Source organism: Artemia franciscana, chromosome 5 (assembly GCF_032884065.1).
Source record: "Artemia franciscana chromosome 5, ASM3288406v1, whole genome shotgun sequence".
In the NCBI taxonomy this organism is placed as follows: Eukaryota; Metazoa; Arthropoda; class Branchiopoda; order Anostraca; family Artemiidae; genus Artemia; species Artemia franciscana.
In genome coordinates this window covers 1,405,848-1,416,534 of record NC_088867.1, presented here as the reverse complement: position 1 = coordinate 1,416,534, position 10,687 = coordinate 1,405,848, and the positions used below count along the sequence as shown (strand labels likewise).

At 33.4% G+C, this 10,687-nt stretch overlaps 1 non-coding gene across 1 annotated transcript; it reads right to left on the bottom strand.

Moving 5' to 3' along the window:
• Positions 1-7,382: 7,382 nt before the first annotated feature.
• On the bottom strand, positions 7,383-7,454 carry Trnag-ucc (transfer RNA glycine (anticodon UCC)). Its single transcript has one exon. It is a non-coding gene; the product is annotated as a tRNA-Gly (tRNA).
• Positions 7,455-10,687: the final 3,233 nt, after the last annotated feature.

Here is a 10,687-nt window from a genome sequence, read left to right as displayed (position 1 = left end):
TTTATCAGCTAGCGGAGTTCGTTGTACTCAAAAGTGCGTTACAAACTATCAAAATTTAATCTATTCAAAAGTGCTTTAATTAAATTTTTAATATTCAATCAGCAGACAAAACACATGGAATTGACCAACTAAGTTTTTTTTTAATATTTTGGTACTCAGTCAGCAATTAACTCAAAAGTGTTTTTATTAGATTTTTAAATCCACTCGGTAACTAAGGCACTCGGAATTTACCAATTAGTTGAGTTTTTTTGCACTAAAAATGTTTTTCATTAATTTTTTTGGTATTCAACCAGCAATAAAAACACTCGGAATATATCAACTAGCTGAGTTTGCTATTCTCAGAAGTGCTTCTACTAAATTTTTACCAAACTATCTGAATTTACTGTATTCAAATCAGCTTTTATTAAATTTTTGATGTTCCGTCAACAGTTTCAAACATACAGAATTTATCAAGAGTTGAGTTTGTTGCGCTCAAATTTTTTTTTATAATTTTTTGGTACTCATTCAACAACTAAAACACTGAATTTATCGATTACTTAAGTTTGTTGTAATCGTAAGTGCTTTTATTAGATTTGTTGATTCTTAGTCAGTAATTAAGACACTCAGAAGTTACCAGCCAGCTGAGATTCTCGTGCTAAAAAGTGCTTTTATTAAATTTTTGTTACTTAGCCTGCAAGTAAAACACAATTCATCGATTAGTTGAGTTTGTTATGGTAAAAAGTGCTTTCATTTCATTTTTGGTACTCAGCCAGCAACTAAAACACTCAGAAGTTATCAAATAGTCGAGTTTGTTATACGCTAAAGCGCATTCATTAAAATTTTGCTGCTCAGTAGGCAACTAAAACACTGGGAAATTTACCAACTAGCTGAGATTGCAGTGCTTAAAAGTACTTTTATTAAATTTTATATGCTCAGTCACCAACTAAAACACTTTATATTTATCAACTAGTTAGGTTTGTTGTACTCAAAAGTGCTTTCATTAAATATTTCATACCCAGTTAGCAACAATAACACACGAAATTCATCAATTAGCGGAGTTTGTTGTCCTCAAAAGTGCTTTCATTAAATTTTTGTTAGTTGGTCAGCAGCTAAAAAACTCCGAATTTACCAACATGCTGAGTTTATTGTAGTCAAAAGTGCTTTTCTTAAATTTGTAGTATTTGGTCAGAAACTACAACACTCGGAACTGAGCAACTAGTTGATTTTGTTGTACTCATAAGTAGTATTTATGAAAATTTTTGGTACTCAGCAAGTAACTAAAGCACTCGGAATTTATCAAGTAGTTGATAACCACTCAGTAACTATAGCACTCGGAATTTACCAACTAGCTGAGTTTCTTGGACTTAAAAGTGCCTTTTATAGCTTTTATTAAATTTTAACTAAAACACATGGAATCTATCAACTAGCTGAGTTTGTTGCACTCAAAAGTACTTTTATTGAATTTTGATATTCAGTCGGCAGTTAAGGCACTCTCAATGTGCCAATTAGTTGAGTTTGTTGCGCTCATTTCCTGAAATTTTTAGTACTTAGGCAGCAATTAAAAAACTTGAAATTTATCAACTAGCTGAGTTTGCCGTACTTAAAAGTACTTTTATTACTTTTTTGTTACTCAGGCAGCAATTAAAACACTCAGAGTTTATACCAACTAGCTGAGTCTGTTGTACTCAAACGTGCTCTTATTAAATTTGTTGATACCCAGTCAGTAACTAAACCACTTGGAATATATCAGCTAGCTGAGTTTATTGTATTCAAAATGTTTTTATAATATTTTTATACAAACTTGGTAACTAAAACACACGGAATTTATAAAATAGTTGAGATTGTTGCAGTCAAAAGTGCTTTCATTAATTTTTGTGAGTCAGTAAGCAACTAGAACACTCGGAATTTATCAACTAGATGAGTTTGGTGTACTGAAAAGGGCTTTCATTAAGTTTTTTGAAACTCAGTCAGTAACTAAGACACTCGGAAGTTACAAATTATCTGAATTTACTGTAGCTTACCAACTAGCTGAGTTTGTTGTGCTCAAAAGGTTTTCATATAACTTTTGGCATTCAACCAGCAACTCAAACACTCGAAATTTACAAACTAGCTGAGTTTATTGTAGTCAAAATGCTTTCGTTAAATTTTTGTTACTCGATTAAAACCGTAGGAACATACCAACTAGCTGAGAATTTAGTACTGAAAAGTACCTTTATAAATTTTTGCTACTGGGTCAGCTAATAAAACACACCACGGATTTTACCGACTAACTGAAGTTGTTGTAGTCAAAAGTGGTTTTATTAAACTTTTTGGTACTCAGTCAGTAACTAACATACTCGGAATATACCAACTAGCTGAATTTGCTGTACTCAAACGTTCTTTTATTAAATTTGTATCATTCAGTCAGCAACTAAAACACTCGAAATTTTTTAACTAGTTGAGATTTTGGTAGACAAAAGTGCTTTTAATGATTTTTTTGGTACTCAAACTGCAAGTAAACACATGGAATTTACAAATTAGTTGAGTTTGTTGTACTCAAAAGCGCTTTCATTATATTTTCGTTATTCAGTCAGCAGCTAAAGCGCTAAGAATATACCAACTAGCTGAGTTTGTTGTACTCAAAAGTGCCATTACTAAATATGTGATATCCAGTCGATAACTAAAAGATTCAAAATTTACCAACTAGCTGAGACTGTTGTACTCAAAAGTGCTTTTGTTATATCTTTGGTACTCAGCCTGCTTGTAAAACACGCGGAAACTTTCAACTAGCTGATTTTTTTAAACTCAAAAGTGCTTTCATTAAATTATTGTTACTCAATCATTAACTAAAAGACTCGGAATTTATCAACTAACGGAGTTTGTTGAAGTCAAAAGTGCTTTTACTAAATTTTTTGATACTCAGTCAGCAACTAAAAGACTCAAAATTTCCCCACCAGGTGAGATTGTTACAACCAAAGGTGCTTATATTATTCTAGTTCAAGTTCAATTTATTAATATAATACGCATAACAAATAAAATACACTGGGTCACTACGGAGAGACAGAGCTCGTGATTGTGGTGACCCCATCAATATTTACAACATAAATAATATTAGTTAGAGATCCAATACCCAAGTCCACGGCCCACCACACAAAGCAGAATGACAAAATAAATACCACGATAACAAAACAATCAAACAAACGTGCACGGAAAATGAGATCATGAGCAATCAGAGACTATGAATTAAAAAAAAATGTTTGAAAAAAATCTACAGAGAAAAAAAGATTAATGGTGAAAAGTTTCTAGGAAAAAATTTAAAAGTTCATGTTTTATTATATTAAATGATTTAGTATCACCATATACAGTATGAAATTTTCTCCATGCGCATGTTACCATGTTCCTTGGTGAAAATTACCGATCACTCCATTATAAATCGACAAGAAATACGCTGGTCTTTATGCCGAGTCTCATAATGATGAAGTTCGCCCTTTCTCCCAAGCATATCAATGGACTGAAAATAAACTGGGAGCATTTGACGTAAATACCTAATTTTAAAAAGCACTGAAGAAAGATTACATAGAAAAGAAATAGGAAGGATATGCATTAACAAATAAAGAGTTTCTGTCGTCGTTTTAAAAGTTCTAAAGCCGAACTGGCCAGACATGACAATAAAAAACAAAGAGAGATAAAACTCTACAAAAAAAAACCTCAAACGAGACTACGGCCAGTAGAGAGGAAAGACATTCTGGTGAGTGACTGACATTATTCTTTAATAACACAATAATAGCTGCCAAGGTTAAATCACATTAAACGGACATAAGCCCCGCTTGCTTGGCTTTGCTATTGCTTACGCTAATTAATTAGCAAAACAAACAAATCAAATATTCTTCGCAAAATTTCACAGCAAATCCTTTGTTTACTTGGCACAAAGCCACACACAGGTAGACTGGTATTTGTGCGAGTGACGTAGTTAATGCGATTCAATCTTTACACTTTCATATTAGTTTATCCTTGTAACTTGAAAAAGATAATACGATTAATTCAGCTTATGTTCACGCTTCAAGAACAAGGTAGTATCCAGAAAAAGGTTTTTTTTCAGATTCAATTAAATTCAATATGTTCAGTCAGAAGTTAAACCATTCATACATAAATTTATCGATTAGTTGAGTTTGTTGTACTCAAAAGTGCTTACATTAAATTTTTATTATTCAGTCTGCTACTAAATTACACGGAATTTACCAACTAGCTGATTTTGCTGTACTCAAAAGTGCTTTTATTAATTTTTTTTGGTACTCGAACAGCAAGTAAAACACACGGAATTTATAAATTACTTGGGTTTTTTTGTACTCAAAAGTGCTTTCATTAACTTTTCGTTTTTCAGTCAGTAACTAAAGCACTCAGAATATTCCAACTAGCTGAATTTGTTTTACTCAAAAGTACCTTTATTAAATATGTGATGTCCACTCGGTAACTAAAGTATCCAGAACTTACCAACTCGCCGAGATTGTTGTACTCAAAAGTATTTTTATTATATCTTTGGTACTCAGCCTGCTTGTAAAACACGGGGAAACTATCAACTAGCTGATTTTGTTGTACTCAAATATTAAATTATTGTAACTCAATCACTAATTAAAAGACTCAGAACTTATCAACTATCAGAGTTTGTTGTAATCGAATGTGCTATTATTAAATCTGTTACACTCAGTCACCAGCTAAAAGACTCGGAATTTGCCAACTAGCTGAAATTGTGGTCGTCAAGCGTGCTTTTATTAAAATCTTGATGTTCAGTCAGCAGTTAAACCATATGGAATTCACTAAATTTTTTTATTCAGTCTCCAATTAAATCACACAGAATTTACCAACTAGCTGAGTATGTTGTACTCAAAAGTTTTTCATTAGATTTTTGGTACTCAGCCAGCAACTAAAACACACAGAATTTATCAATTAGCTGAGTTAGTTCTACTCAAAAGTGCTTGGAATAAATTTTTGTTATTCAATCTGCAACTAAAACACTCAGAATATACCAACTAGCTGAGTTTGTTGTACTCAACAAGGCTTTATTGTATCATTTCCTTCAGATGACTGTCGTATCATGGCTTAAAATATATGTAACTTTATTAATCTCGGCCTTATTCATACCCCAATTCTTAGCAATACTTTTTAAAAGGCTATATTATATCAATATAATCAATATATTGATATAATATAATTATATCAATATTACTTCCCTCATAGGACTGTGGTATCATCGCTTAGGGCTTATACGGCTTATTAATTTCAACTTTATGCGTGCATATAACACATATTTCAAAAGAATTACTGGATCATTTCCATCAAAGAGCTGTCCCATCATCACTTAAAATATCTATGGCTTTATTAATTATGACTTTATGCATACCCCAATACTAAGCAAAACTTTTCAAAAGGCTTTATCTATCATTTACTCCTTAGAACTATCGTATTATCACTTAAAATATATGCGACTTTATTAATTTCGACTTTATGCATACCCCAATACTAAACAATACATTTCAAAATGCTTTTATTGCATCATTGCTAGGTGTCGTAGTGAACCGATTTCCAAGTCTCATGCCAAAACTCACAGATATTGACTCCCAGTGGCGCAAGCTGCCATATGCTTTTAGTGACTCCAAAAAGATAGATATGAGCAAAATTACTACAGACTTGATGTGGAGAAAAATACGCAAAATGAGAAAACTTTACCGACGAAAGAGATTTTCCAGATCTGGCAGAACTCACCGATAGGGTGCTCTCCCTACCGCATTCGAATGCAGACTCAGAAAAAAAAAATTTTCTTGGATCAGTGATATAAAGACAAAAAAGCGGAATAGGTAGAAGAAAGAAAGAATTGAAGCCGTGCTGGTCACAAAATCGTGACTAAGAACAAAAAATACAGTTTGCTACAAATATGTCCCTACAGACAATCAGATCAAGCTCCACAATTCCGAGAACCTCTACGTAGCCACCCCACCCCCTGGTCAAGAAGTCGAATCCGAAAGCGAAGATGAAGAAGATCGTTGAATATGAACCGCATTTTTTCCTTCTTTTTTAATGTATCTGTAATAAAATTGTGATGATGATGTAAGACACTATGTTTTTCAAATGCCACCAACCACTTCGAGCAGAAAGACGACTTGCGAAAAAAGACGAAAAACATGAACCAAATTGTGAACCAAGATCCTTCCCCTGGATATAAAAAATAGCCTTTTTACTTATTTTCTATGCTATTTTACCTTTTTCTTTGCCTCCTTTGTTTATACCCCGCTTTTGTTCCCTTAGCGGGTTAAAAATAAATTATTAGGCTATTATTATCAGATTATATTTTATTCAGAACCTTTATTAAGATAAGACAGAATTCGACTTGTCTTAAGTGATCAACTTTTTCTTGAAACCTGGGAAAATATAGAAGCGTAGCATAAATCTGTCCAAAAATGCATAATTTTGGGCTCAAGGAAGCATAATCCTCTCCGTCCGATTTGGCAACACTGCTCAGAGGACTATGATATCATTACTTAAAATATATACGACTTTGTTAATTTCGACTTTATGCACACCCAATTACTAAGTAATACTTTTAAAATTCGAGAGAGAGAGAGAGAGAGAGAGAGAGAGAGAGAGAGAGAGAGAGAGAGAGAGAGAGAGAGAGAGAGAGAGAGAGAGAGAGAGAGAACGAGTGAGGGAAAAAGAGCGAGGAAGAAAAAAAAGAAATTGTTGGCAGAGAAATATAGAAAGAGTGGATGACGAAAGGGATAATAGAAATAATAAAATACAAAGAAACAAAAAAAAATACTTACTTTTTCTGATTTTGGCCATAACTTCCAAGGAGTGGATATGTATATAATATGCAGGAGCTACTGAAGTATTCATAGTTCTGATATCTATTAATTTTATTCCCTTTTTTTTAACTTTTATGCTCGAATCTTCTTTACATTTTATAAAACAAAAGCCTTCAATTAAAAAAAAACAAAAAAAACAAAAAAAAAACAGATACAGCACGTGACCTGGCTTTGTTTTCGCATGCAATTTTTTGAATCTTTTTTAAAAAAAAAAATTAGAGGTTGAAACTATAATCGATCAGTGAAATATAATTTCGTTTCATATAAAGCACGATTATTAGTACTGTAACTAAAGAAAAATCTGTAATTAAAGAAAAATCCAGAATTTCACTAATCCTGAAAGTCCACTTTTTTAGAAAAAAAAAACACTCAAAATTACAAATTTCATAGTCTAGGATGGAATTTTTTACAGCTCTTATTACTATGACAATACTCAAATGTAAAACGAAAATACTAAAAGGAGAAAATAATCAACAGCTATTTGAATATTATGCAACTGAATAGTTTTCTTTTTTCAGCAATGAAACTTGCTGCTTGAATCGACATTAACATTTTACAATAAAAAATTGCGATGGCCGGGAGTCGAACCCGGGTCAACTGCTTGGAAGGCAGCTATGCTAACCGCTATACCACCATCGCTTAATATTGTATATTGTTTAATTACAAATAGAAATTCATAAGGACTCAATCTAATTCTTTTTTAAAATGAAACGGTCATTCCTGATCAAAATCATGTTCTAGCTAGAATAGGCTATGTATATCCATCAGTTGGCTCATTTTCTTTTTTTTTATTTGGTAATTGTCTATTAAAGAGAACATCGTCGAAAAATGAAGTCATAATGAAATACTTTAGTTTATACAATGCTTTAACAGGGGCGCCGTTTCAAGGGTAGAACGGGGGGCAATTGCCCCTGTGAAGAAAAAAGAGTCCTTACCGGTTATATAATAGACACTCGGGAAGTGAGGTTCGATTAATGCTAATGAAATGAAACAAAATATGACGAATATATAATAGCTTAGAAATAAGTTTGACCTATATGTTTGCATACTAGGGGTGGGGATGCTGGTAAAATATAGCATATATTAAATGCGTAAAATAACAATTGCTGTATTTAATATATGCTATGCTTTACCCCCACCCCTCCAAATGTGCAAATATATAGCACAAACTAATGAAATAAAACAAAACATAAAACCTTTACTGCCGCCCGCCACATGTACTCTACTAAGTATGGTTGCAAGTGATGGCGGGATGTACCTCAATACCGTTTATTACGCCACTTTATGCAACCCCACATTCTCTCTACTTTTTGGGTAGAGGCATTGGTTTCTGGGTCGACTAAATTATTTTTGTGGTTCACTTTCAAGTGAGTGAAACCTGCTTGTTCCTGCTCAGTTGTGTTGTATCCCTTCCAACAACCTGAAATGATTCTTGATCCTGGCTCTATGTGAAGTTTAATTTGTTGAAGTAAAGTTTCTGCTCCTCGGTCGGGGACCTCCACTAAAAAACTTGTTGAAATTTTATAGTGTCAATTATATAACCGATAAGTACCGAAAAAAGTTATTATATAGCCTATGCCTCTTGAATATCAGGATATGGACCTTAGCACTATAGTGTAGTGTGAGCAAGGGGTGGATCTAAAGCAAAATCTTGGGGAGGAGTGTGACAAGGGTGCCAATGAGCAAAATCTTTGGGAGGGGCAATGTGACAAGGGTGCCAACAATTGACAAATTTATTTTTAAAAAAAAAGTAAAAACAGGAAACAAGCAAGGAATGAGGGCTTCAGAAAAAAATCTTCGAGGGCCCGGGCAGCCCTTCATTTTGTTGCTGTTTGTTTTCGCCGTCAATTTCAGTTTTTTTACGGCAGGAAATGGTAATGGTTTAACCGACGGGGTTTTTACTGGAAAGTGAGCGTTTCAATTTAAAGGTAGATTACGATCCAAAGATGCTTACGATGTACGACTATTCACTGGCTCAGTTTCTACAATATTTTCTCGAAAAAATAAAAAGCAAAATTCGAACATTTAAAAAAAGGAGATTTTTTTTTGCCGGGTCCGAAAGCACTTGAGGCCGTTTCTGTTAGTAATTAAATAAAAAAAACTAATTTTTTTAGCTGAAAGTAAGGAGCGACATTAAAACTTAAAACGAACAGAAATTACTCCGTATATGAAATGAGTTGTCCCCTCCGCAATCCCTCGCTCTTTACGCTAAAGCTTTAAATTGTTTTAAAAAGTAGAATTGTGGCAAAGAGTCAAACTTTAGCGTAAAGAGCGAGGGATTGCGGAGGGGACAACTCATTTCATATACGGAGTAATTTCTGTTCGTTTTAAGTTTTAATGTCGCTCCTTACTTTCAGCTAAAAAAATTAGTTTTTTTTATTTAATTTCTGAACGTTTTTGAATTAATGCATTAAAACTTTTGGCTCTCGGCACATAATTATTAAAATGAAATTTGTATATTAATTATTTTTTTGGCTAAATGGCTTTCTATTAGTTTTGATCAGACGATTTTGAGAAATAAGGGATGGAGAAGGAGGCTTAGTTGCCCTCCAATTTTTCGGTTACTTAAAAAGGCAACTAGAACTTTTAATTTTTAACGAACGTTTTTATTAGTAAAAAATATACGTAACTTAAGAATAAACTTACGTAACAAACTTTCATAACCTTATATTTTTATTATGTATACGAGGGGATTTGTACCCTCATTAATACCTCGCTCTTTACACTAAATCGTAAGTTTTGTCCCAATTCTTTAAAAATGACCCCTGAATCAGAAAGGCCGTAGAATAAATAGTTGAAATTACAAAAAAATACTTAAACATAAAGAGCAAGGTATTTATCTCCTCCTAAATACCTCGCTCTTTATGCTAAAGTATTTTTAGAACCCCTCATATGCGTAATAATCTCTGTTCGTTTTAAGTTTCAATGCTACTTCTTCCTTTCATTTGAAAAAACGTTTTCATGTTTATTTTTCATTGTTTTCTTATAGTAATGCTAGGGAATCCTGCGCCCTTGTCATTGAATTTTTCTTCCCCCATGACAGATTCCTCCAAGGAAAGATCCTCCAACATAGCCCCCTCTCCTAAACCCCACCCCCAAACAAAATAAAATCCCCCTGAAAACGTTTGTACACTTCCCAATAACCATTACTATATGTAAACAATGGTCAAAGATTGTAACTTGCAGCCCCTCCCCCAGGGATTTCGGGGGAGGAAATCATCCCCAAAGACATAGTTATTATGGTTTTCGACTATGCTGAACATAATGGCTATCTCAAAATTTTGATCCGTTGACTTTGGGAAAAAAATGAGCGTGGGAGGGGGCCTAGATGCCTTCCAATTTTTTTGGTCACTTAAAAAGGGCACTAGAACTTTTCATTTCCGTTAGAATTAGCCATCTTGCGACATTCTAGGACCACTTGGTCGATACGATGACCCCTGGGAAAAAAAAAAAAAAAAAAAAGAAAAAAAAACAAACAAACAAACAAATAAACACGCACCCGTGATTTGTCTTCTGGCAAAAAATACAAAATTCCACATTTTTGTAGATAGGAGCTTGAAACTTCTATAGTATGGTTCTCTGATACGCTGAATCTGATGGTGTCATTTTCGTTAAGATCCTACGACTTTTAGGGGGTGTTTCCCCCTATTTTCCTAAATAAGGCAAATTTTCTCAGGCTCGTAACTTTTGATGGGTAAGACTAAACTTGATGAAACTTATATATTTAAAATCAGCATTAAAATGCGATTCTTTTGATGTAGCTATTGATATCAAAATTCAATTTTTTAGAGTTTTGGTTACTATTGAGCCGGGTCGCTCCTTACTACAGTTCGTTACCACGAACTGTTTGATTTTAGTTGAGTTTCTGATTT